We start from the raw sequence: 27,107 nt of genomic DNA, 5'->3' as shown, positions 1-27,107 counted from the left end.
GGAATGCCTGGCTCTCATCTCATCGGTTGCCCAGAGGAACCTGCTATCCTGCCTGAAGAAGGTAAGCTTTCCTATAAACAGTCCTGCTTTTGCTGTCTACCTTTTTGAAACTTCCCTGTCCCATATCCCATTTCAAAGAGCATGCTTTCTTTTGCGGCACTTATCTAAGCAATAAACGTATCTCTGTCACTGTCTTAATGGCTAACTACTTACTCCTGGAAAGGATCAAAATATGAACATGATTAAAAATGAGTTTGAATTGCTATTTCTGCTAGAGATACAACTATTTTTTTTCTTCTAGTTTTGAGGTGTAATTAACATGCAGCACTATGTAAGTTTAAGACATACAGCATAATTATTTGATTTACAATGCATCGTGAAGTGATTATCACAGTAAGTTTAGTGAATATTCATCACCTCATATAGGTATAAAATTAAATAAATAGAAAAACATGTTTTTCTTGTGGTGAGAACTCAGGATTTATTCTCTTAATGCCTTAAGTCTCCAGCACATGCCATTGTCAGTTGTTTTGTTTTTGTTTCAACTTTATCAATTCTTGTGGCTGTGAAGTGGGATCTTATTAAGATTTCTAATTGCATTTTCCTGATGACTAGTAATGTTAAGTATATCTCATAAGCTTATTGACTTTTGCAAAGTGCCAGTTTAAATAATTTGCCCTTTTAAAAATGAGTTGTTTGTTTTATTGTTGATTTGTATAAGCTTTTTGTTTTTGTTTTTTGTAAATATTTTCTGGATATAAGCCATCTGTCAAATATGTATTTCTACATCATTTATTCTCTTGTACTATCTGGCATGCATTTTCATTTTCTTAACTGTATCTTTTGAAGATCATACATTTTTAGTCTTAATGAAGACCATCTTATCAAATGTTTTCTCCCATAGTTTGTGTTTTTGAATGTCCTGTTTAAGAAATGTATGCCTTACTCAATAGTACAAATATTTTTGCTATGTTTTCTTCTAAAAATTTAATAGTTTAGGTCTTATATTAGGTCTATAATTTATTTTAAGTTAGTTTCTACGTATGTTGGGCTAAATAAGTGTCTAAATTCATTTATTTTTATATGAAGATAGCCAACTGTTCTAGCCCCATTTGTTGAAATGACAGTCATTTTCCTAATGACTTACCTTGGCACATTGGTCAAGAATTAATTGACAACTTAAGTATGGTTTGTAAATTTTAAGTACCTTTTCCGACTTGACCTTAGCAATCTATTCTATCACACTAATCCAAGCAAACTACACTATTATCATGTGAAAGGTTTCAGAACGTAACACCCCAAATATATTATTTTGGCATTTTGATTATTTTGAACTGAAGGTACTTGAGAAACAGCAGATGCAGGAACAGCTCACTGACCTCCCATTTTCTACCAAAATGCAGGTCATAAAATTTCCCTTGAGAAAGATGTCCTCCCTGAAGGACAAGAAGGGGAGAACATTCTCACCACCAGAGACTGGGAATCCACGCCAGAATGGACTTGTACAAACAAACTTACTAAAATACCCTTATTATCCATGAGTCACACCACCTCTCATATATTTCCTAGTCACTGCCCTACAAACTAACTGCCCCTAGCCCAAGCCCTTCTGTCTTGTAACATCCCTGCAATTTATCATTCTTAGTTGAAAAGGGTATATAAGCTTTTGGGCAGAACAGCTTCTTTGGGTCTTCATTTTTCTTTCTTTTCTTTTTGAAGACTCCAAATAAAATCTTATGTTTTTCTCCTATTAATCTGTCTTATGTCAGTTTAATTCTTAGGTACAGACCTAAGAAGGTGGTGGGAAGAAAAGCTTTCTCCCCTACACGTTTTCTTACTTTCAGTCCTTCAGTGATTCCCTATGGAGTAAATCTAAGACATATTCACATTCCATGATGCTTTTTACAATTTTGGCAGATAGAGGAGGGACTAGCAAACAGAAAAGTGTATGATGTGCAAGGGTATAGAAAGTTTAAAAGAGTGTGATAATTTTAGAGATCTCATGTGCTTTTGTATTACTGTAATATAGGACATGCAGTCTGGTGTATATTCATCCAATTAGTAAATTTCTCTACCTTTATCATTTGTAATTCATGTTCTCCTTTCCCAGTTTCCTCTGTTTAATCATCTTTGTAGAGTTTTGTCTTAGTGCTCTAGTCTAGTTCAGTCCAACTCAAAATAGCATTCTCATGACAGGCATTATCAGTATTACTTGGTAGCCTGTTAGAAATCCAAATCTCTGGCCCCACTCCAAACCCACTTAATGAGAATCTTTGAGGGTGACCCCAAGAATCAGTGTTTCAACAATCCTTCCTATTTATTCTTAAGCATCGTCATTGTTTTTGTAAAAAAATTAATAGAAATTTCAATTAAAATAGAGTTGGGAGACAAGCTATGGGAGAATTCAAACCCTAGGATGATAGCAGAGCTCAACGGGAAGAAGAAAGGCTTGCTCTTCTTGCCTGCAAGAGCTCAACCAGTGAGAGACTGTCACAGCTTAGCCAATGAAAAGCCACTGTACTTCAAACTCTCAATTCTTCCAGTGGACTCTTTGAATACTATAGGTCTCCCAGGATTGAGTCCACATTACCTTGTTACATAGGTACTTGCACTAGGCTCACCATGGTTGCATACCCCTAATTGCAATTCTTTATAGATCCCGAATAAACCTGGCTTTTTGGGGGGGGGGGGTTGTTTGTTTGCTTTTTGCTGGAGAAATAACTGGCAGTGTTTTGCTTTAGCCTTTGTTCTATAATTTCTAAGATGTCTTGTACATGGTCAGCCATTTTTACACCTCTTAAAATAATTAAAACTATTAGGAAATGAATATTCAGAGATTCTTACCCATTGTTATAAATTACCTGTTACTCTCCAAAATTAACATTGGTAAGTTAACATGTGGTTTTCACTCAAGTACTGGATATTTGATGGTTAATTTATTAGAGTTGGAAAACCATACTGAGTCAATACTTGAGATAATATGTAGAGAAGAAATAAAATGGTAAGAGATGTGTTTTTGAAAAGAATATTCTAATGTACCTTTCTTTAATTTTGAAACTTTGACAGTAATAATACAGATTTTCTCCTCTAAAATGTTAATGCTGTGAATTACATTAATACTTTCTAATGTTAAATGATTCCTAGATAAGCTTTTCTCAAGTAATGTATTGCTACTTTTTTCTATCATTCAGCTGAATTTTATCAATTTAATGTATGTAAAGTTTGTAATTAGTATATTTGCATGATTCAAAAACAAAACTATTTAAAAATATATATACTGAGAAACCTTACTCCCGTCTTTGTCCCACCACCTCATTCACCATTTCTATTAGTTCCTCATTTTTTTATGTAAATAAAAACTTCATTATACTTACCACTTTCCTATCTTACAAATAGTGGCATAAAACATACATAGTTATGCACCTTATTATTTTTTTCTTTCTCTTTATAAAAGTATTCTCAAAATCTCTCCCTATCTAAACTTAGAAATTTTCTGATTTTTCAAAACTGCATATTTCTTTGCAGAATAAAAGATAGTTTCATTAACGAGATACTTATTGCTGGTACTTAAATTGTTTCCAATCATTTGTTATTCTGAAGAATGCCACACTTAACAACTTTGTGTATATATATTCGAATACCCCAGTTGTTACTTAGATTCCCTAAGATGGGATTTCTGGATCAAAAAGTAAATGCATCTGTCATTTTGGTAGATATTGCCAGACACTTTACTTCCTTCTGAGGAGCTATCCCACTCTGTGTACTGGCCTCACAGATATAGTAATTTTCAAATTTGTGGATAATTTGTCCACTGGATATGTGAGAAATGATACTTTAGAATAAGTGCATTCCTCTTAATACAAATAAATTTTAATCATCATATTTGCCTAATTTTGAAATGGGTTATTTCTAGGAATTTTTAAAATCAGAGTGAGACTAGCCCTAGTCTTTGGCTTGAACAACTCAGTAGAGAAAGTTTGGGGAAGATGAAGTTTTGGGGAGAAGGGAGGTAGACATTAATAAGTTGATTTTTGACATGTTAAATTTGAGATATCTGTGAGACATTCAAAGTAGATGTAAATTAGGCAATTGGGTGTTCCAATTTGGAATTCAGTGGAGAGAAGTGGGTTGCTGATATAAATTTGGTAGTTATTAGCATATAGAAGGTAATTTGGGTTCGGGGAATGGATGAGATAATCTAGGGGAAAAATGGTAAAAGAGAAGGGAAAAGAGGCAAAGGCTTCCCTAAAATATTCAGATATTCAAATAGCCTTAGCAAAACTTCATTGATTCCCTCTGGTGTTGGATTAACCAGACTGGGCCTAGGCCAGCTGGATCGCCTGGGCTCTTGCCTCTGAGAGGAGGAAACAGCATGAGGGACTCCTCCAATGGGAGTTAGACCAGAGTGGGATCTGATGGCCCACTCCACAATCTGTACAACTGGGGAGCATAGTGAAATCACATGAAAGTTGATGATCTACCATAAAGGCTGAATGCAGTTAAGAAGATGCTTGACCACCCAGATATCTATCACAGCAGCTAGTTGTAGTTTATAACATGGCCCATTTTGGGCAAGGTACCAGAGGAATTCCTAGAATGGTTCATGTTCCAGTGTCTAAGGAACCAGACTCACGAACTAAAATAAACTGTGCTCATTCACTACAATACATCTTAGCAACCAACTTTCTCTTTCACTCTCTCCATATATGTTTTACTTTCTATATGCTCAAGCATGCTCTTAACCAATCAATAATACCACAGATAACAGCATAGACTGAAAAAAAAACATAAAAAATAAATACTTGAAGGCTCTTGAAAGTGAACAAAACCAGGCAAATTCTAGAGGAAAGCTGAAACTTGAAAATACAAAGAACACAGGGTGTGAATTTTTCTTTTCTTTTCTATTTCTTCTAATTTTAGCCTGAGGGAAGGAAGTCATGGAGTCTCAGATGTGGCTAAAACTGATAAGTCATAGTCTTTCTGGCTTGAAGAACAAAAAGATTTCAGAATAATCACATCTGTTGAAAAGTGAGGAAAAAAAGAAATCCGGAGAGGAGGTGCCCCAGATTCTGTGTTATAAATTATTTCCAACACTTTGGCTGAACCCTGGATCACAAAAGCATGAGGCAGGTTGGAAAAAAAGGTCTACTAAGGGTTTGAGGAGGGAAGAATTGAACCTTGGTTTAAGCTGCTACCCAAGGGTTAGAGTTTGCAGTTTGAATTCAATCAAATTAACTGCCTGCTTGAGAAAAATACATCAACATTCTTCAGAGTAATATAACAGGATCCAGAGTCTCCACAATATGACTCAAAATGTCCAGTGTTCAATGCAAAATTACTTGATATATATATAAACAACCAAGAAACTGTAACCCATCCTCAAGATAATCAGTGGAGACAACAACAAGTTAATACAGATGTTAAAATGATCAGCCAGGGATTTTAAAGATGCACCTTTAAAAATAAGATTCATCTTTATAACTATGCTCAATTAGATTAAAAATATAATCAATAAAAAGAAAATCTTGGCTGAGAAATAGAAAGTATAATAAAAGTATCAAATGGAAATTCTAAAATGAGAAATTATAATATCAAATCAAATTTGTAATAAAAAATAAGCATTTTGATCTCCTTCACAGGAAATAAACAAATAAGCAATTGACAACAACCACAAAACCAAGTAATAATTTAAAGTTACATAGCTACTTCAAGATTTGAATTTCTTTCTGACACGAAAGTCTTTGCTACTGATTTATTTAATAGAGCAGTATAATGAAGTTAATTTACAAATATACAGTAAATAAACTTGTATCTAAATATATAGGCCAAAGTTTTAACAGCAATTTTCTTTGTTGAAATTGAATGTGATTTCTAGTTTCCACTTTTTAGTTATCTGTATTTTTTTTCTTTTTCTAGTTGAAAGAAACCAGAATATATCACCCCAAAATATGCCTCCTTGATGTAAAAATAATTTTGAGCTGATGGCAATTAAGAAACAGCCAACCAAGCAAAGCTGCCCCTTTTACTGCTGAAAGGCAGGGTACAAATTCTCCTTTTACTAGAGACAGACTTATCAACCCAGAAATGGCACCCGAGGAATCTTCAGACAAAACTTACTCCATTAGTTTCCTCCCATTTACCTTCTCACAGTTTGCTGCCCCTTGGAGTTTTAAAACTGCTTTCCTCTGTCCTGTCATTTCTCTACAAATATATAGGTCTTTGTTCAAGATGCTATATATGCTGGAATTCTAAGGGACCATTTTAAATTACTTCTGGTTTAGGTTTCTCCTGCATTATGTGTTCTGCATGCATGAAACTATTATTTATTTTTCTCTTGTTAATCTTTTTGCATGAATCCCAGCTGAAAACCTAAGATGAGTAAAGGTAGAGTTTTTCCTCCTCTGTTGTAATGAGCATATACTATACATATAAAGATATGTTATTTTTCTTTCCTTAAGCCAAGTGAAGAAGAGAATTGAAAGTGTTACTTACTCTCTGTAAATTTGCTTATTTTCCAAATGAAAAAAAAATTATAGTTTCAATACTGATAAATTGGATTTAGCTAATCTATTGGCCTAATTTGTGTCTCATCATTGTAAGTCTTGCTATTGGAATCTTTTCAAATATTTTTTGTCTAGATAAATTTTTCCTTCTTAATTTGACTCAATAGAAAGAGCTTGCTATTTTTATTTTGTTTTCCATTATTGGCTGTGACATTTGAATCCATTTGCCATTTAGATGTGAAAAAAAATTCACACAGAATTACCTTAGTTAAAGTGCAGTTTAATTAATTCAATTTTGTCAGCAACCTCTTGACCAAATCGCCTTACCCAACTGGGAGGTGCTATTACAGGAATATAAACAGTTTTCCAAAGCAAGAAGATCATAAAGTGATTTGCTGGACATGAAGCAAGAAGTATGCTGGGGTTGTGAGGGTGGGAAGAGCCTTTCTTAGTGGTTACATAAAACAACAAGAATCCAAATATGTTTCCTTATGCCTGGATGCAGTCCTTCTTTCTTAAAATCTAACTTTTCTAAGGCTTAGGCACCTCATTACAGTGCTTATATATGATTCTCCAATTGCCTCTCTTTTGATACATCTCATTACTTCACTTTCTTTTTATATATCTAACCATATCCCTGTGAATTATGTACATTTCATCATGTTCTAGTCAAGCTTGACCTTAACACCTCTGCACCTCATTTGATTTGCAATATGTAGCTCCTGTTAATAATTCCTTTCCATCTGGGTCATTTATTAAACATTTAAAGGCATAACTACATGTAAAATTTGCCTCATTTTACAGGTTTGCCTTTTCAAATTTAAGAGTGAAAAGCCTGTTTATTTTCAGCTGAGTATTTTGTGTGCAGTTTGGGTGAGCTAGCACAATGTGGTGTTTCACTAGTTAGTATACCAGGAAGTTTAGTTGAGTAATACTCTGATGACATAATTAAATGTATGGATTGCTCACTTACTAAAGTGAGTAGAATAGATCCAGGCTGATGTTAGTCCATAAAATGATTAAGATGTTAAAATGTGTGCCTTCACTGCAAGATGGCTTACCGTTGTTTAAGAATGGGGAATGTATAAACACTTAAATGGATAATTAAAGGACAGTGAAAGCAATGCACCAATGGAGGTGTTTTACATACTGTTTTTTCCCAGGAACACCAGTATACTATGTTTATAACCTAACTTCTCAGAGTACCACACACATGGCTTCTTTAGCTCTAAAATTAGAACACACTTGACTGTAACTTTAAACTTAATTAAAAGGGATACAACATGAGGTTTTAAAAAGGGTGTAAAATTATTTTTTCATATTCTTTATTCCAATAAGATGTTCTCAAAGATTTAAAATATATCAGTTATATCAAGAGGGTAGTCCCTTTTTCCTCATTAAAATTCAGTTATTAACATTGTATAAGCATTCCCTAAGGCATCCTTTGAGAGATTATGGGTGTCTCGTGCTAGAAAATTAACTCCGACATAGAAGTAGTTAATGACTGGATTCACATGTGATCTTCTACATGAAAGTTTCATCTAAATGTGCTTGATGGATCTCTATTAATTCCTGATCTAAGGAGATGTTATTGCCACAGCACCATCTCTAGCTCAGCCCCAGAAAATGTGTATTCGTGTGTGCTGAAAGTTAATAGGAGAAGTTCTTTAACCAAGGCACCAACATGATATTGGTGGTTTCATCTGGAAAGCCCTGCACATTTAAGGATGTTTGGAGATTCCTGGGATTCTATGAGTTTATGTGTATATTTGGGGGGCATAAGAAGGGTTGGTAATCGCATTAAAAGCAGGTGTATTATGAAGAGAAAGAAATTTAAGCTTCAAAACTCCACTTTTGCAAAGGCCCTTTCCAAGCCCTGGAAAGACCCTAGCAATTTGTTCACCTGGAACTCACATGTTTTGGTAAATTTACATGATGTGAAGGAATTTAACCACAATTGGCTAAATGATCATCTCTTTCTTTTGTGACTTTTAGTTAGAGTCTCCTCAAGTGTGGGGAGTTTGGGGTTTGTGGGGGGATGGAAGAAATACTTTGGAGTAGGGCAGAGTATTATGGAGATCTGGTAAGGAGAAGCTGAGTTTGGCAGAGGAGGGTATATTTATGTGGTGTACAGCATATCCATGTATAGTTAAATTATTGCTAACATGCTTTCACCAGCCAGTCAATAGCAGAACTCAGAAGCTGAAACTTTTCTAAATCGTCAATAAATTTTTAAAAATCAAATTTTGACCAACCTTCCTGAGGAATAACTAAATTACTTTTATTCTCTCTATACATAATGACATCATAAAGTGAGTGAGGATGACACTACAACCATGGAGCCACAGGAGGTAACTGTCTGTGAACACTAGAAATAGGAGTTCTAGGGGCATAGATGATAGAAAGTCTGACCTAGGCGATCTGTGTGATTTGTATCCCAAGACCTTTTAATTATCTTTTCAGTGAGGACACAGTTCCGTCTCTACAGTGCTACCTCCACTATTTAGATGGCAATAATATGTCAGGGAAGCCATGGCTTCAAATATTCACTCACCTCTATTCCAGGCATCAGACACAGGACAGATTCCACATAAACACAGTGTGTGTTTAGGTTCTTGGACAGTTTATGGAAGAAGAAAGGCTCAAAAGTAGAATATTGCACCTTCTGAAAATTATGCAAGTAGAAATTTTCAAGCAATTAATTGAAAAAAATCAAATAAATGAAACCATTGATTACTTCGTGATAACTTGTACAAATTATATGCAAATATAGTTGTAATGAGAAAAATAATAACACTATTTTAGAATAATACAAACTCCCTATTGCTAGATAACATTTTGTTAAATAAAATAATGCATTATTAATATTAAAATAACTTAATGCTTAACATGTGTCTAGCTCCTAACACATAGCAATTGCTCATTAAATACTTGTTGAATAAGGATAGGAAGGAAGGAAAGAAGGAAGAAGAAAGAAAGGAAGGAATGAAGAGGAAGAAGGCAGGAGACAGCAGTAGGAAAAAAAAAAAGAAATATGTTGAAGTTTAGTTAGGAGGCACTCAGGCAGAAAATACAGGAATTAACGCTACAGTCAGGGTCAGACTGCAATCCAAGGTTGCTTTGGAACTATGCATATCTTATCCTATGCTGTACTTTACTGGCTCCATTTATCAGACCTTTAGAGCTTATTTCTGCTTTGCTATTTTCTCCTCATTCTAGCTTTATTTTAGTATTTCTGATCTTAGCATATTAACCTGATCTTGGATCTGGACTTCTTGATATATTTTACTGTGAAAAAGCTGAGCTCATGGGACTTATTTTACCTATAACCCAACTCCTCATTAGCAGTTTCAGAATTAAAAATAAAACTTCTCAATATAGAGTCAGAATTGCAGCCTGTTAGTATGTTATTTAATTAGAAACTGTTTAAATATTTTTATTTAATTTTTAAGAAATTTACTGTAAGTAGAGATGTTCATGGAAACAAGTAGCAAAAGGATTTGTTGGGAGAGGAAAACAAGTTTGTTTTAGGTTGTCCTGAATTTAATATTGACTATGATATTTTACTAACTTACCATATAATTTTATAATTTGGGGGCTCTCAATCTCATACAACATATTTTAATTGTTATAATAGAATATATAATTTTTAAAAAATTTTTTGACATAATAGTTGAGAAAATTCAAGAACAGACAATATTTCATGAACATAGGATAATCTTTTACAAACTGACAGTAATTATCCTAGGTTTTTCTTCGCTGTTGTTTTGTTTTTAAGGAGTCAGACATTTTACATTACAGAATAAAAATAACTCCTAAAATACAAGGTTTTATGTTAAAACTGTGGCATATACACCTCTCTTCAGTTAGATAGCTATAGGGATAGAGGTAAACATGGTGCATCTAAATTAATGTGCTCCAGAATTATTATTTCAAAATTTTAATGTGTCTTTAATAATGAAAACATAAGGCATGAAGTAATGAAGTGAAGTTAATGAGTCCCTTTTCCCACATTTATCTTCATAAATGTGTGCTGCTCCCCCAATGAAAACATCTTTAGTCTTCCCTTCTTCTCTCTTAGACCTCCTTTAAGCCACTGTAGCTCTCATGGCCGAGTCCCTTTCTCTAGAGATTTCTTGACCCACTCTTTATATCAGATCATATTTACTGTATGATTTACTCTCTCCTAGCCCTTGACCCCAGCACGGTGATAGCTAGCAAGTAAAAAGCAAAAAACAAACAGATAATGATTGCATGCTTGTGTCTACTACTTAGTACTATTATACTGATTTTTTTTCTTTTAACTACAGTTTTAATCTTTGCCAGCACACCTGCAACTTTATCACCTGCAGTTTTATCATGCAATCAGTTACTTAATAATGATTGCCTGGTACCCTAGCTTTGTGCTTCCCCATTTGGCATTGAACATTTTCACATATTATCTTCAGATTGGTGGCCCCTGACCTCTTATCACATCTTGGGAATAATATTTACTTAATATTTTTGATCTAAATATTAAAGGTTATTTTATTACATTGAACATTCATTGCCTCTTCACTTGTATTCTACACTGTACTCCAGATTGGGTAGGCCTCCAGTGCTCTAAGACACACCAGTCTAATTAAGCCCCAGTGTGTACTCTAGGGAGTAATATTTTGGGATGAAATGGAATCAAATGGGAAGGTTTTTATTTTGTGTTTTTTTAATCAGGTTTATTAAGGTATATTATGCATATGATAAAGTCATTCTTTTAAAGTGTACAATTTAGTGAATGTTGGCAGTTGTATATCATTGTGCAACTACTACCAAAACATGAAATATCCCATCACTCTGAAAAGTTTCCAAAAGTCTCTTTGCAGTTAACCCCCTTTTCCCACTTTAGCCTCTAGCAATCATTAATCTGTTTTTTATCCCTATAATTTTGTCTCTTCTCAAATATCATGTACGTGTAGTATATAAACTTTTGTGTTTGACTTATTTCACTTTGCATAATGCTTTTAACATTCATCCATTCTGTTGAGTTTTCATTCCTTTTCATTGCTAAGTGGTATTCCATTTTATGGATGTCCCACAAGTTTTGTGTCTCTTGCATTTGGCTATTATAAAAATAAGCTTGCTGTGAACGTTAGAAATGCAGCTACTTATGTGAACATATAACCTATCTTTGATAAATACCCCAGCTGGGTTATATTGTAAGTGTATTTGTAGCTTTATAAGAAACTGCCAAACTGTTCTCCAAAGTGGCTGTATCATCTTGCATTTCCTCCCGCAGAGTATGGGTGTTCTAGTTGCTCTGCATCCTTACCAATACTTCGTATTATCAGCTTGTTTGCTTGTTTGCTTGTTTCAGCTTTTCTAGTGTGCTTACAGGAGTACCTATGACTATGTTGAGCATTGTTACTTATTGTTTATTACCCATATATCTTCTCTGTGGAATTTCCTGTTGAGATATGTCTGCCAATTTTTAAGTTGTATTTTTTGTCTTCTTGTTATAACTTAAAAGGCCTTATATATTCTAGATTCATGTTTTTTATTGTGTAGAGAAGACTTTTTTTGCCAATATTTTTTTCTAGTCTGTGACTTGCCTTTTCATTCTCTTAGCAGTGTATTCCAAGAGCAGGTTTAATTTTGATGAAATCACAGTTCTCTATCTCTCTCTCTCTCTTTTTTTTTTTAACTTTTGTGCTTTTTTGTATCTTATTTATGAAATATTTGCCTACCTAAGGTCACAAACATGTTTTTACTGTGTTTCCTTCTCGAAGTTTTACAGTTTTATCTCCTAGATTTAAGCCTATGATATACTTTGAGTTTCATGTTATGTGTTACAAAGTAAAGGTTAACTTTGTTGCATATGAATTGCAGAGAGGATCAGCTGACTATTCAAATTGTGAATAGCTTTCTATTATAACCTTATAAATTCTGTACTCTATCCCCTTCTGCATTGACCTATTTGACTATTCTTATGCCAACACCACACTGTCTTGATTACTGTAGCCTCATTTAAGTCTTAAACTCAGATGAATCCTCCAACTTCGTTTATCTTTAAAAAAAATCATATTAGCTGTTCTCACTTCTTTGCTTTCCATATACATTTTTGCATTAGCTTGCAAGTATCAAAAAGCTGCCTGGAATTTGATTGGACTTGGTTTACAGAAGACTTCAAACACTGCTTCAATTCAAAGAAATGCCTTTAGTGATAGAAACTCAAGGAACTACCTAATTAGAGAGCATAAGAGACTACCCAATTAGAGAAGTATGGAAAGCATGTGGAAATTATGTGGGCTTTTCATTAACTGTAGCTAATAATAGAGCTAGCTTTTCTGTAGCAGTTAAGGTAGAGTACAAACTTTACTTACTTATAATCAGTTAAAGAAGCATGTGTTAGGAAATGCTAAATTTCAACAAGATAGTGTGGTTTATAGGTTTATCCCAGCAGAATTGTGAAAAAGACTACCTGTTCCATTAGAGTGCTCCTGCCTACTGTGTTTATGTAGCCTCCAGATACCATTACTTATATTGGCAAACCCCTAAAATTGTTTTACAAAATGAAAGTTTCAATGATTTTACAGGCAAAATTGATTAATAAATAAAAATATGTTTAACATTTTTAGGTAGCATAACTGATGATTAAAACATTCTTGAATTTTTATCCTTTTTTTTTCTAGTAGTGACAATTCACGAAACAAAGAGGAAGTACCCAAAGACCTAATTTTAGCAAAAGTGGTCATTCTTAATAATAGGAGAATTATGAAAATGTTATTTTTTGTATGCTTAAGAATCTTTTTGGTAATTGTAATTACTTTCTTTCTCAGAAATATATAGTGCTGATGCCTCCAATGGGATCAAATACTCATTTTCTGCCTTTCTTTCAAATGTCCAAGTAATTCTGCCAAAATAACATATTTTAATAATAAAATAAAATAGCAGGATCAGAGAAGTGTATTGTGCTAGTGGAAGGAGGATGGTGGTGATAGTGTTTGTAATTAGTCATATCAAATATTAAAATTCCAAACTAGATATATAGAGTAATAATTCACTTTAAAATAAATGGTTAGAAGTTAGATACTACCAGTTTTAATGTTCAGAGTTTGCATCAATTTGTTTAGTGATAGATAAAGAGACTCTGAGTGTAAACTAAATTTAAAAATCAGATTTCAGTATTAAAAGTTTGTGCTCCTATGAAAATATATTGTAGGATAAAATATAGAATGGTTTGACATTTCCCTATATAGGTATCCCCTAATTCTGGAAAGTTTACTTTACATTACTTGGCTTTTTAAGACCTACATTAGTACCTGTTTTTGCTAACTGAAAGAAATCCAAAGAGGGTTTTAACTTACACACAGACACACAGACACACACAGACACACACACACACACACACAGAGCAAAAAATAGCATTCAGGTTTGTTTTGCTGTGAGCCTTTGTAGAGGCAACACCGAGCTCCTTCCTTGGGAACTACACTCAGCATCTCAGCATCAAACTGCCATAGTTTTGAACTGTGTCTGTGAGCATCTGTGTTTTATCTTGATTTGTTTTGTGCATCCATTAGCAAGATGTGTTTCAAGGTAATTGCTTCTTCTCTTTATACCATTTCAGCTTACAAAATTTTTCATAGAAATGTTCCACTTCCTGATAGTAGGGAAGACCTGTATTCCAGACATCTATAACTTGCATTTACATTTAGTGGATGTTAGCTGGACTCTGATATAAGTCAATATTCTTTTTATCAAAAATTCTATCTAATCATCTCATAAGAGAGTTCTCTTTATGAAAGTTAATATCCCAAACTAGTTTTTATTGGTTTAATGACATGCAGTGGTCTCATCTTAAAACTTTTATTTATCCACTTATGCATATCAAAAAGATCTATAAGATACACACATTGTCTGGTTGTTTGAAAGACCATACCATACTTTGTTAACAAAATGATATTTTTTCTCTTTTCCTGTCAAGAATTACACTATTGACTTATCACAGTATAATGAACTTACATACACACAGATGCAGCTGCTGTCCTGGTCACTTTACGTCTTGGCAGAGTAACACGTTAAGGAATATGTGTTAAATTACTCTCAGGGCATAAGATAGTCATACAAAACTTGCAGACCAATACTTCATTTTAAAAAGTCTAACTTTCATTTTAGATCTATTTTATATAATGTTAAATTAATGTCACAGAGAATTGATTACATCTTTGCTAATATTAGAAGTCTACATTACTCACTTTCTTGAATATTTAGACAGAGTGCACAAATACTGGGTCATTCGGACTTACCATCTTATAATGTAGAACACTAATGCCCTCCAAAGTTACTGAGCTGTGGAAAGTTAGTTTCTCCTATACCTAATGGTTCCAGGCTGTCTTCTAGGTAGTCATTATTTTTGTGTTACTCTCTTCTCTTCTTTCACTTCTCAGCACAACTATATTGATGAGCCTTAATCCTTGTTCTCTTTGCTTCTAGTGTTCTACCTTTTGCAGTTCTACTCAGGACTTAACCTTAAGTAGAATAACTTTCAATAACTTTAAATACTTGTCCGTTAGGTTGCAAATGGCTATACTTTTCACTTATAAAATAAAATGCATGAGCTTTTTGTAATAAAAACACTGGTTTAGATGCTGATTAAGTATCTTTTACTGTTGTTCACTTCCCATTTTGTATCCATGTTCTGCACATTTGAAGCTGCCAGAATTGTGTCCACCAAGAAAATCACTACTTATTTTATCTCATCAGTCTATGCATTCATTCAGAAGGTAGAACTATGGGATATTGAATTGCATCACAGGAATTTAAATTTTCATTTCAAAACATTTCTCTTTTGTGTTCAATAGCCACTTTGCTTAGTGTTACAACATGTTGATTTTAACCAAGCACAGTAGCATATAAAGTGAACTTCCAAGTCAAGACTTGAAAGACTCCACAGGACCAGACATAATACAAGGTGAATGGATAAAATAGTAAAAGCCAAGTACATCAGTATGAAAATAACATTAGTTTCACATTTTCTAACCCTGAAGAACTTTTATAGAAAGTTAAATGATCTAAAAAATATGAAAGCCCTTCTAGGCATATAAATAATGACACAGGGAACATGAAATATTATAAAAAAAAAAAAAACCAAACAGACAATATTGTAGGACTAGAGAGGAGAAATGACTTTTATTTTATTATTTTTGGAAAGAATATTTTTCTTAAGACACCCTTCCACCACTAAGGTACATGAATCTTACGGATTCAAAGTGTCTTCTTCATAATTCTTTCCTTAGTGCCTTGAGCAGTGACTAGCACATAGTAGGTGCTCAATAAGTATGTTTTTAATAAATGAACGGATGATGGATGGTGAACTAATAATAAGCAATTATATTTGTGGTAACCCTAGCATAGTTCTAATGGACTACATCCCTGTTTAAGGGATTTAAGCCTTCTAGTCACATGAAGATGAGTCAAGGTCATCTTCTCATATCGCCCTTTAAATATCTGTAGAATCCTTCTGCTTTTTATTAAGCATATTTCTTTGGGAAGGTTGGGCACCTCATTTTCCTACTCTGTACATCTGGAAAACTGTACATCAATAAGAATACCTCCCTTATTCTAAAAGAAATTTTTAATTCATGTAAAACACTTCAAATTGTGGCTAGCAAAAACGAGTGCTTAATAAATATAAATTATCATCCATTACATTACTATACCCGTATGTTAAATTCTTTGAATTTAAGTAATTTATAAGTGAGTTCTAAATAGAGTTCTTATGGCCATGAGCATTAAAAAAAACTATTTTCGTTATTTACTTGTGTTTATTTACTAGTTAAGTAATGCCATGCCTATCTAGAAATCATTATCATCTCTGAAATCTTTAAATTTAAACTGTAAGATTATAATCTAGAATGACTTTGGAAATTGTCAAGATTTGCTCTAAGCTAGAAAATGATTGATCACTCCATCAATGAAATGCTTCTGAAAATTCGGGGACACCCCATAAATGTATATAGGTCATATGCCACACCACAGCATGTACCCAAGGGGGAGACTAAGGTAGAAATACACTGAGTGCTCTGTTCACCAAGCTATGTTCCTTGTTGTGGGATTGTAACTACCTGCAGGAAGGGGAGTTTATATCTAATTCATACACAAGTTGACTAGCAGCAGCCTCATGAACCCACAGCTTAGTATACACTAATACATTCAGCTACAAATTATATATTCATACTGCTATTAATATGGATGTGAAGCATTAGTAATGTTAACTTCTTATGTTTTATCTTAAATAAAATATCTGAATATAAATAGAATCTGTATTTTTTCCTCTAGTGCCCTAATGATTTTCCTTGAACACATCACTTTAGAGACTCTAATTTAAAAGTTAATGAATAAAAAAAAACCAGTTTATTAACAGTGGTGCTAATGATGATAGGAAAGTAGAATCCAATTCTGTCCTTACCAGTATTACAACATGATGCTAGAATAAGCACCTACAGCATCTTTTAAAAGCTTTTGAAAATCACTATAGTAAAGTTAAAGTCAGGGAAGAGATATTACTCAACTCAAGATGAATCAATTCAGGGCTGATTGCCCCAGTTGTCAGCTTCACACATATTCTAATTACTGGGTCATTTATTGGAGAACACTGAAAGTGTCTCCACCTCACATACTCTCATAGTCCAATGGCATTGGGAGCAGACACAAGCATAGTCACAATACTAAACACAAGGCAGAAGGATAAAGGCAGATTCAGAATGGGAACATCTGTTGGAACCTGGAATAGAGGTGGAGTTCAGAAGCCTATATGTAGAAGAAGTAGAGCTTAATTCGTTGTCTATCTGACTTCCAAATTCACGATCTTAACCCTCTGTTTTTAGGCACCTGTGGGAAAACATAAATGCATTGATTAAAAACAATATACAGATATAGGTTCACTCACAGTGAATGTGTAGATGAGAATTACAGTAGGCTAAGGATAGAGCCCAAGGAAACTAATTTTCATTATGGATAGAGACAGCAAAATCTTAGAATAAATAAATAGGAATTGCCAGAAGTTGTGAAGAAAACAAGGAGAGTTGTATAAAAAAGACAAGGGAGTAGAGAATGTCCAAAAAGCCAAAACGTGCAGTAAGTTAAAGGCAACAACAACAACAAAAAATCTAGTGGGTTTTGCAGTTGAGAGGTCATTAGAAAGGATTCCATTTGGTTGGCTGAGTTTGATTTTGACTTACTTGTTTGTTACGTAGTTCATGCTCATAATCTGAGGGACAAGAGTGATAGGAAGGGAAAATGAAGAGATTGAAGAGAGAATGAAGGAATAATTGATAAAACAATATGAGACAGCATGAACATTTGTAAAGATAGGAGAAGAGATGGATTCAAAACACAAGCATGTGGGTTGGCTTTGGAAAAATGGGACACCCTTTCATTAGAAGCTGGACAAAAAGAGGTAAACATTTTAGGAATATTGTAGGTACATTTATAAATTACAAGGATGGTCAGTTGATAACTGTTAATATGATGGATTCTATTTCTTTTATGACATAGAAGGACAAGTTTTTTTCTAAAAGAGAAAAAATTTCAAGTAAGGAATTTGAACAGATAGGTACTGTTTTAGGCACTGAAGAAGATAAGCAGGCTCCAGGTCTTACTAAGGAAGACTGTCCATCTGGAAACCAGTAGTTTTATTAATTGTGAAATTTAACATTGCAATAATAGTAAAGAAACATTATTTAATCCATAATCCTACCAAATTAACATAAGAATTTACACTTTTAGGATAGAATATAAAGAATGGTGCTGTGGAGGAGCAGTTCAAAGAAATATTCTTATTTCCTCCTCTAAGTTTCCTGAAAATGAGGCTTATGGTCCTTGCGCTTGATTTTCCTTGAAATTGACACATCTTTTTCATAAAGTATTGGATACATTAATTGAGTTGTATGGTTTTACTCCTGATTGCCAACCAACTTTGATGTTTGACTTCCTATTTTCATGAGCTACATTTGGTAATAAGGAATGGCACAGACCTAGTTCTTAGACTTCAATCAAAAGATAGGTTAAGACCTTGAGTCTTTATTTCTATTCTTTCATGGTATTTTCTGTAGCAACTGCTTGTACCAAATTTAATTACCTTATACAAGAGTTACCAGTTTATGAATTCTCTATGATTCTGGCAGCACAAGTACTTCTGTTCTCAGCTCTTCTGGTAAATATTACTTCCCATAATCCAAAATGCTTAGCAGTACTACCTATATACAACTAAATCAATTCTGTCATTATTCACAGACTCACTGTATTTTCATGTTTCAAGGGGCCTAAGAGAAGATACAACCCAACCAACTTGGTTCCCTGTTCTCTTAAAGCATACAATAATCTATATGACTTTTTTTCATTAAATGCTGTTTGCCAAATATTTCTACTTCTCATACAACTGAAGTGATGCTGAGGATGGCTCTTTATATAGTTGCTTTAGAATTTCTAATTTCAGCAACTGGTTGTTCTGACAGTGGTTGGATTTTCAGATGTTAGAGGATTTATAAATATATATATTTGTGTCACACAGTGCATAAGGAGCCAGTGATCTAAGCAAGTGGGCTGGAAAAACATTTTTGATCATCTTGACTATAGTATCAGCTTTTCTGGTCAGAAACAACAGATTTAGCCGTTTTGTTTTCTTTTTTAAATATCATCTGGGCTTTTGTTTGTTTGATGTTTGGTTTTCTATTTTTAAATGCCTTGTTTGGTTATCTATTGTCCCACATGAAGCCAAGTGATGCTTTCTATTTTCTTTCAGTTCTCTGTAGCAAGTCGTCCAAAGTCTATCTCAACTTTAATTGTTTATGCCAATACTAACATTTTGACGTTGAGAATGCAGGGAAAGAAAATGATGAGATATTATCATGTTGGTGCTTTAGTTCCATTTAACTGAAAAATAAAAATTCCTGCATTAGGTTATTCTTTACTTGATTCCTTTGGCATTTTGGATATCCATCATAAATGAGAAAGAAAATCTATTTCCAAAATAATTTTATAACATGATTGTGCTTTTAATCTTAGTAAACATTATTCATACTAGTTCTTCTAACAAATTGTTGGATTTTATATTAATTATAGCTTTGTTTAGACCTTGTGCCTTTGGATTCCCGTGTAACAGTATTTTTATCCACTGTTACATAAAAAAGGAGTAATTTAATACCAGGTAATAGATTTATATAATGTATATTAAAAAATTATTGTTTGGAGAAACATGACTAGGTTATTTAAAAATACCCTTTTTTTAAAAAAAAAACCACATTTGCTTAATGAAGGTCAAATAAAGAGCAAATGTATTCAGTGTTTAAATTCAAAAAGGAAAATATTTCATGTGCTAAATGCGAGTCTAAGGGAGTTGATTAAAACACTAATAAAAGATCTACCAGTTAGTAAAAGAGAAAATCTGTCATATGATATTTATTTTAAAATAATTTACTTAAAAAAAAGAATATGGTATAAAATAACACAAAATGAAAGCACTAATTCTGAATTTCATTACAGCTCCTCTCACTCACTCACCAGTGACTTAGGAAGTTTATTTCAATGAAAGTAAAGGTGGCATTTAGGAGGTGATTGCTATGTTCTAGATACTGTGCTGGGTTCTTCATGTATTTTATCTAATTAAATATTAATAACAATCCTGAAATATTGGTTATTACCACCTGTTTTACAGATAAAGAGGTCATTGCCAAAGATCACACAACTAGTAAGTGGCAGAGCCAGGAATCAGCTTCAGATCTGACTCACATCTCATGTTCTCAACTATTAAGCCACACTGACCCTTAAACTGTGTATTTGAATTTGTACATCTTTAAAATGAGGACATAAGTTCTACTGTATCTACACGTAGGATTTTGTTTTAGATTTTGATTTTGTGAAAATGTATTGTTTCTTTCCTGCCCAGTGGTATCAGGCTTGCCTGTGTGACTTACTTTGATTAATGGCTTTTGAGTGGATATGACAGCATACCATGAATGAACAAAAGCTTTAATGGAAACAGACTAATTCTGCTTGGTCTATCTTGTGCTTTTGCTTCTGCCACAAGAATAGAATATCCCAGATAGAAGCTGTTCCTTTAGACTGGATCTCAGAATAAAATGTTAAGGGGGAAAACCTTCAGTTAAATCCATAGACCTATAGCAGAGGCAACAGACAAATTACAGGCTTCATACAACATGAGAAAGAAATAGATACTTGTTTATGTAAACCACTTTGATTTACTGGGTTGTTTGTTACCCAGCCAAAGCTGATTAATATAGGTTGATATCAAAATAAACTGTTACAGTTGATACATTATTATAATTTAAGTAAATGGTTGAGTTATTTTCTGTTTGAGGAAACATCCACCCAAACAACTGCAGAAGTTAAGTGTTTAATGAATGACAAAACACTGTCATTTTTTATCACATTTGGGAAGAAACAATTTTCTTAATTCATTATTAAGTCTTAAAATATCAACATTCTAAGTTTCTAGATTTACTTGCATAAATAACACATCTACAAAAAATTCACAAAGATTTCCAAGTAAAATTACTGCTGCCTCTGAAAAACATTATTACATCCAGAAATGAAACCTGCAGAATGATGAAATTTAAAAGTATTCTTTCTCTAGTCATTACCCTCAGAATTGATTTGGGAAGAGTTTATATTTGCTTATGACAAGATTTAGTTATAAGTATTAATTTAAGACTTAATAAGACAATCTGATATTAGACCTTTGAAACTTTCCTCAATTTTATTAAATGTCTAGTTGTACTACAATTTTTATCCATAAACTTTCAGTTATATGAAGGAAAAGTTTGTGTGTTTTTCATCTTCATATTCTCTGTCACAAAAGCTGCTCCAGAGAAAGCATTCAATAGATGGTAAAAATAGGAATTATTACAACCCAGAAATCCTAATTTATTAAAGCAAGTATCAAGAACATTTTTCATGTATGTTTTTGTGTCTTTTCAGTTACCTAAGAGGAATAAGTTCCATTTCTATATCACTTGGCAATTTACAAGTCATTTCATATGCCTCCCATCATCCAGGCTTTACAGCTATGTGAGCTGTGTCTGTTACTGATTTGCGTGTAGGGACTCAGAGTTATTGCCCAACATCACATTTAATAGGTATTAAAATCAGGATTTATCAACTTCTTGTGTTCTTTCTTCTCAGTCATTATGCTTAGAAAGTGATTGTTGAGACAGGAAAACAAACTGGAAGAAATAGGTATATTTCTGTCTTGTGACCTTTTTTATTAGCAAATTGAAAAATTCATGGTTTGAAAATATTCCCATGAACTAGTTCTAATTTTGTAAACACTGGGTCATTTTTCTCTACAGATTATAGTTCTAATGTAAATAAAAAATCAAAGTCTATTTTACAGGAATTCTAGAAAATCTCAAAGTAAATGCTAGTGATATTTGTATAAGCTTTACAAATGTTAGAAAATTTAAGGCTAAAATAAAACTAAGAACAAATATACTAAAGCATTTCAAATCAGAGTATTAGGAAGGAAAAACTTATTAACATAATCTTAATTAAACTATCACCTAATTTTGCTCATCATGCATCAAAATTACATTTAAGTCTCTGAAGGCATGTCAAAATATTTTGATGTCATCAATATACTAAATAATACAAAACCTTCTGAAGATAAGTATGATTTTTTCTAAAATTAGATTGTTAGGTTGAACTCTGGCAAAAGATTTTATTTCTCTATGGAGATATCATTAATTTTAAAGAAGCACTTGCCAGTTTACAAGTATTTATTGGGGACCTTCTTCTGTTCATTGCTTGAGATAAATGAGATGTCCAGATTGTGGTAGGCAGTCTTAAACTGGCTTCCAATGATTCCTGCCTCCTGGCGTCCATGTCCTTATATAATCCCTTTTTCAAAAGTACAGATTGGACCTAGTGACTCTTCTCACAGGTAGAATAGTGAAGAAACCATAGGGTGTCACTTCCAATATTAAATTGCAAAGACTGGATTCTGTCTTGGACATTGTCTCTTGCTCACTTTCTCACAGAGCCCTCATCCTCGGGGAAGCCATCTACCACATTGCCAGCTACTCTATGGAAAGGCCCACTTGTCAAGAAATTGATCTGTGTGGTCAATCAGTGATGACCTTAGGTCTGCCAACTGCCCTGGGGATAAGTTTGGGTGCAAATCTTCCCACAGTTGAGGCTTTAAGTGACCAATGACTGTGGCTCCACCTGATACCTTGGAGATTGCAGCCCCGTGAAAACCCTGAACCATGAGAAAACCTGGAGTGGGCCACAGACACCCAGCAAAGCCAAATTCAGACTCTTTACAGACAGATACTGTGAGATAATTGCTTGTTATTTAAGCCACTAAGTCTTGGGGTAATTCTTTTGCAACAATGGAAAACTAATGCATAGGTCATATTCTGTCCTCACTAGATCTTAATAATAAATCAAGAGTTTAATTAAATATCACATGGAAGTCCAAAAACTAATGACATAAAATGGGTGGATGAATGCAAAGGAGATGGGAATATAGTCGAGTCTCAACAACTAGATTCTTTATTATTTACTTTTTCCTGAAATTGGAGAAAAGGATTTTATGTATTATTTCAAACTCTTATCTTTATGCATGTTATGTCATTAATGATAGATAATAATAACTTTCTGTTAACCACTGGAACATGCTGATATATGAGTAGAGTTCAAGTTAGAATTAGTTTGGAAGACCAGCATGTCCTCAGTGATTTCACAGTATCTAGCCTTGCACAGGAGATAAATTTGAGACCTACAGATTGACGAGAATACACATCCCTCTTTTAAGTGAACACTTGCTCTTTTACTGTTAATAGTCTATTCTTTCTTATCATAAAGTATGAATTGAATTTTCTTAGGCAACTATTAGCTCTAGAAGTGGGCTCTGATTGCCCAGCTAGTCAATTATCATATCCCTTCTCCTTGGCTGTAGTGACTAGTTCACCCAATTTGGGCCAGTAGGAACCATACCCAAGACTTAATTGATGAAAGAGAAAATCAGTTTTTACCCTCAGTCTCAATCTTTCTCTCTTTTTCAGTTTTTTTCTATAGTTTTGTATCTAAAAGTGCATATGCTGGAGCTATGCCCAGTGTCATTCCACTACGTGACACCTGAGAATGAAGTTAACACAGGAAACAGAGCAGAGCTGATAGGAGAGGAAGAGAAATTAGGTCCTGGTGCTCTTGTAGTGTCAAAGCTAACTCAGATTTTGGGATTCTCAACCAAGAAAGCCAACAGGTTCCCACTCTGCTTAAGACAGTTTCTTTGTGTATTTATTTATTTACATTTCATTCACTCAGTTGCTCCAATTAAGTGTTCATTTATTCAACAGAATTTTCACAGTGCTTACTCTTTGCAAGTAATTACCCCATTGTTATAGGAATTAAAGATGTGTAGGGCTAAGTACCTATACTCAAGATCTAGTAGGGAAAGAAGATGTGCTCACAAAATTTCTTTTATCTGGGAATGTGCAATAAATAACATATTTATTTTCCTTCATTTCTAATGTTTTCAGTTTTGTTAATTATCCTTACCTGTTGGTAAAATCTGATGCAAACTGCCTGCCCCCTCACTAAATCTCCCCTATTACCTCTCTTACTTCAGTCCTACCGCTCTGCCCTTGGCTGGCTCTCCTCCAGCTCTTTCTGGAACATCCCCATCAAACTATAGTCTCAAGGTCTGTGCATTTGATCTTTCCTCAGTCTGGTATATTCTCCCAACATAGATCCACAGGGTTTGCTTCCTCACAACTTTCAGGTCATTTTTTCTAACGTCACATTTTAATGAGGTATTACTTGTCCCCTTTCAAAATTGAATACTACCTCATACATACTGCCTATCCCTTTTCCTTGGCTTTCATGCCATTGTGCTTACTGCCATTTGACTGTATTATGTATTCTATATTTCCTCTACATTTTAATTCTATTTTATACTAGTCTTCCCCCACCAGAAAATAAGCTTCACGAGGGCAGGGATTTGAAGGAGACTGGCACAGAAGCAGACACTGTGGGTGGGTATAAGAATAGAATATGATAGAGAAAAAACTAACTTAACCAAAAAATTGGGGGAAACTTTCTGCAAAAGCCTAAGCCTAAATACTAAACAATGAATTTCAGGGCACCAGTCAGACAGACAGAATGTAGCAACAGCAGCACTGGTCTGTCAGCAGAGCTCAGCGTTTCTGTCATTGTCTTCCACCGACCAGCATCTTCATTGGTCTACTTTCCCCAGATATATTAAATCAGAAGTAAGAACTTACCAAGTTTTATTTTCTTTATAAGACTGAGTCAGAGAAGAGGATGGTCTCATTCCTTTTGGCTTAATGTTTTACCTCTTCTAGAAATACAAATTCATTTAAGCCTGAGATACTTATTTCAACCTAATTGTTGATTCTTGGCATCTCAATATAAAAGAAAAATTAATTAAGAAATTAAATTACTAATTCAGAGAAAATTTTTAAGCAATATAGTATATTTAATCTAAAAATAAGAGTCATTCTTGTTTGTCATAAACTCATAGGACTGCCAGTTTTTAATTTCAATTATTTTTGCAACTTCGGGTCTTATAATTACATTGGCAAAAATATGCAACTCAGACTTCTGAGTTTTAGCTCCAAATGTAAGGAGTTTGGAAGTTGCCACTCCATCCTAGCAACGAGGAAAAAATTGAACAGACTGAAAAAAACCAACAACTCTTCTTGGATCTGTAAGAGAGAGGAGGACACAGGCATACTGCGCGCGCACACACACACACACACACAAAATCCTCTCTCCCCACTCAGTTTCTCTTATTCCTAGCATCTTGATTAGTGCTGTGCATTTTTTACAATTGATAAGTATTAATACAGTATTATCAAGTAAAGCTCATAGTTTATGTTAGGGTTCACTCTTAGTGTAGTACATTCTGTGGGTTTTAACAAATGTATGATGCTGTGTATCCTTCATTATGGTACCGTACAGAATATTTTCACTGCCATAAAAATCCCCTGTGCCCAGCTATAGACTTACTTAAGGAAAATATGTAGTGTTTTTAATAATTTTTTAAGCAGTTATTAAATATTTTTCTCCCCACTTGCTTTAGAAAAGCCATCCAGATATATGTATAGAAAAGAGTATGTGTGTCAGCTGGTGGAGTGGAGGAAGAGATTGCTTCTTTGCTCCCTTACAACTGGACAATTACAGAACCAAATGATAAATAAGTAAAACTTATTAGTTGCTCATAAAGTTATGAAAATATTACCTACCAATTAAAGTATGATGGAGGCTCACGAAACTAGGTAGGAGCTAGAAAACTCAGGTGACATCTGAGAATTACCATGAAAGTTTAACATAATTTTATAGGAATAGAGCAGTGACTCAGATTGTTAGGTTATGTTTTTAAAATAACTCAATGCTTATTGTGCATTAAAATCACTTTAGGTACTTATTAAATTTTGACTTTGTGTCTGCCTCTCAGAGCATCTAAGTATTGCTGGTGTGGTAGCATCCAGAAATCTGCTATTGTTAACAAGAAAGTAATGATTCTAATTGGAGTAGTCCACAGACCAGACAAGGAGAAATAACCTTGAAAATGGGGCCAGGCTTGAACTCTCAGAGAGCTCTGCGTAATTACCCTTAGTAAATAAACATATTTGCGCTCACTGTCAAAGCAGACAGCTCACCAACTGACCTGGCCTACCCACTCACAAGGTATATGAATTTGAAATCATTTTGCTGATGGTTTCCAGGAAAATAAAGCTTCCTCTTGAAGGCAATTCCAGTATGTAATTGCCATTATATTTAAGAAGTTTTTGTTTACTTGAACTTTATTATATTTTCTGTAATTTGTCAATGTGTGTCTGTTCCATTTTGTTTAAGACTCTGGTGATAACTAACAGCTTACCTCCATTCTTTGTGTGAAAAACAATGATGGAACCAATGCCAATTATTGTTTTCTTTCAGATTAACTCTCTCCCACCACTTTAACCTTTCTTCACAGTGCCCCTTGTTCATCGCTTGACTCATTTTTATTATTCACCAGATTCTTTTCATCATCTTAAAAACTTTTGAAAACTGACACAATAATCTGATTGTCACTAATGTGGAATATAGTAGAATGATTCCAGGACTCCATAAGGGCAGCTTTTGGACTACTAACACTAATAGTATTTGAATAGGGCTGTGTGGTTTGCAAAATGCTTCCACATGCATTATTCTACTTACCTTAATTTTATAGTTGAGAAATATCTAGACTTAGAAATGGTAAGGAACTTATCTCCAATTTATACAACAAGTATGTAACATCAAAAATGTGTACTCAAATTCCCTGCCCTCCTTATTACTCCTCTGTGTTTCATTTTAATATGGAATAGCCAGGAGATGAGTGAAATAAATTGCATATATGACTGGGTGAGCTGCAAGAACAGGAGTTAAGTTTCATAGCTACCCATGAATTATTCTAGAATGCAAGCCAACCAATCTATTCTCATCACAGTCCTCCAGAAGAGGTTTTGTTCAAGATTAGACTAGATCTTGTGCAATATTGCTACACTGGAATCACCTCCAATTCCCAACCAGGCTGCAGCTTTATATTTTTATTGGTTGTCT

The 27,107-nt window shown here is 33.9% G+C and overlaps 1 long non-coding RNA gene across 2 annotated transcripts in view; it reads left to right on the top strand.

Annotated features, from left to right (window-relative positions):
* The window catches only part of LOC106729114, a 507,053-nt gene that overhangs the window by 117,733 nt on the left and 362,213 nt on the right, over positions 1-27,107 (top strand). For both annotated transcript variants that reach the window (XR_004324755.1, XR_004324754.1), the window contains exon 2: positions 2-61. This is a non-coding gene — a long non-coding RNA (uncharacterized LOC106729114). The remainder of the gene's footprint in view (position 1; positions 62-27,107) is intronic.

Source organism: Camelus ferus, chromosome 12 (assembly GCF_009834535.1).
Source record: "Camelus ferus isolate YT-003-E chromosome 12, BCGSAC_Cfer_1.0, whole genome shotgun sequence".
NCBI classification, from domain to species: Eukaryota; Metazoa; Chordata; class Mammalia; order Artiodactyla; family Camelidae; genus Camelus; species Camelus ferus.
This window is presented reverse-complemented; position numbering and strand designations above follow the sequence as displayed.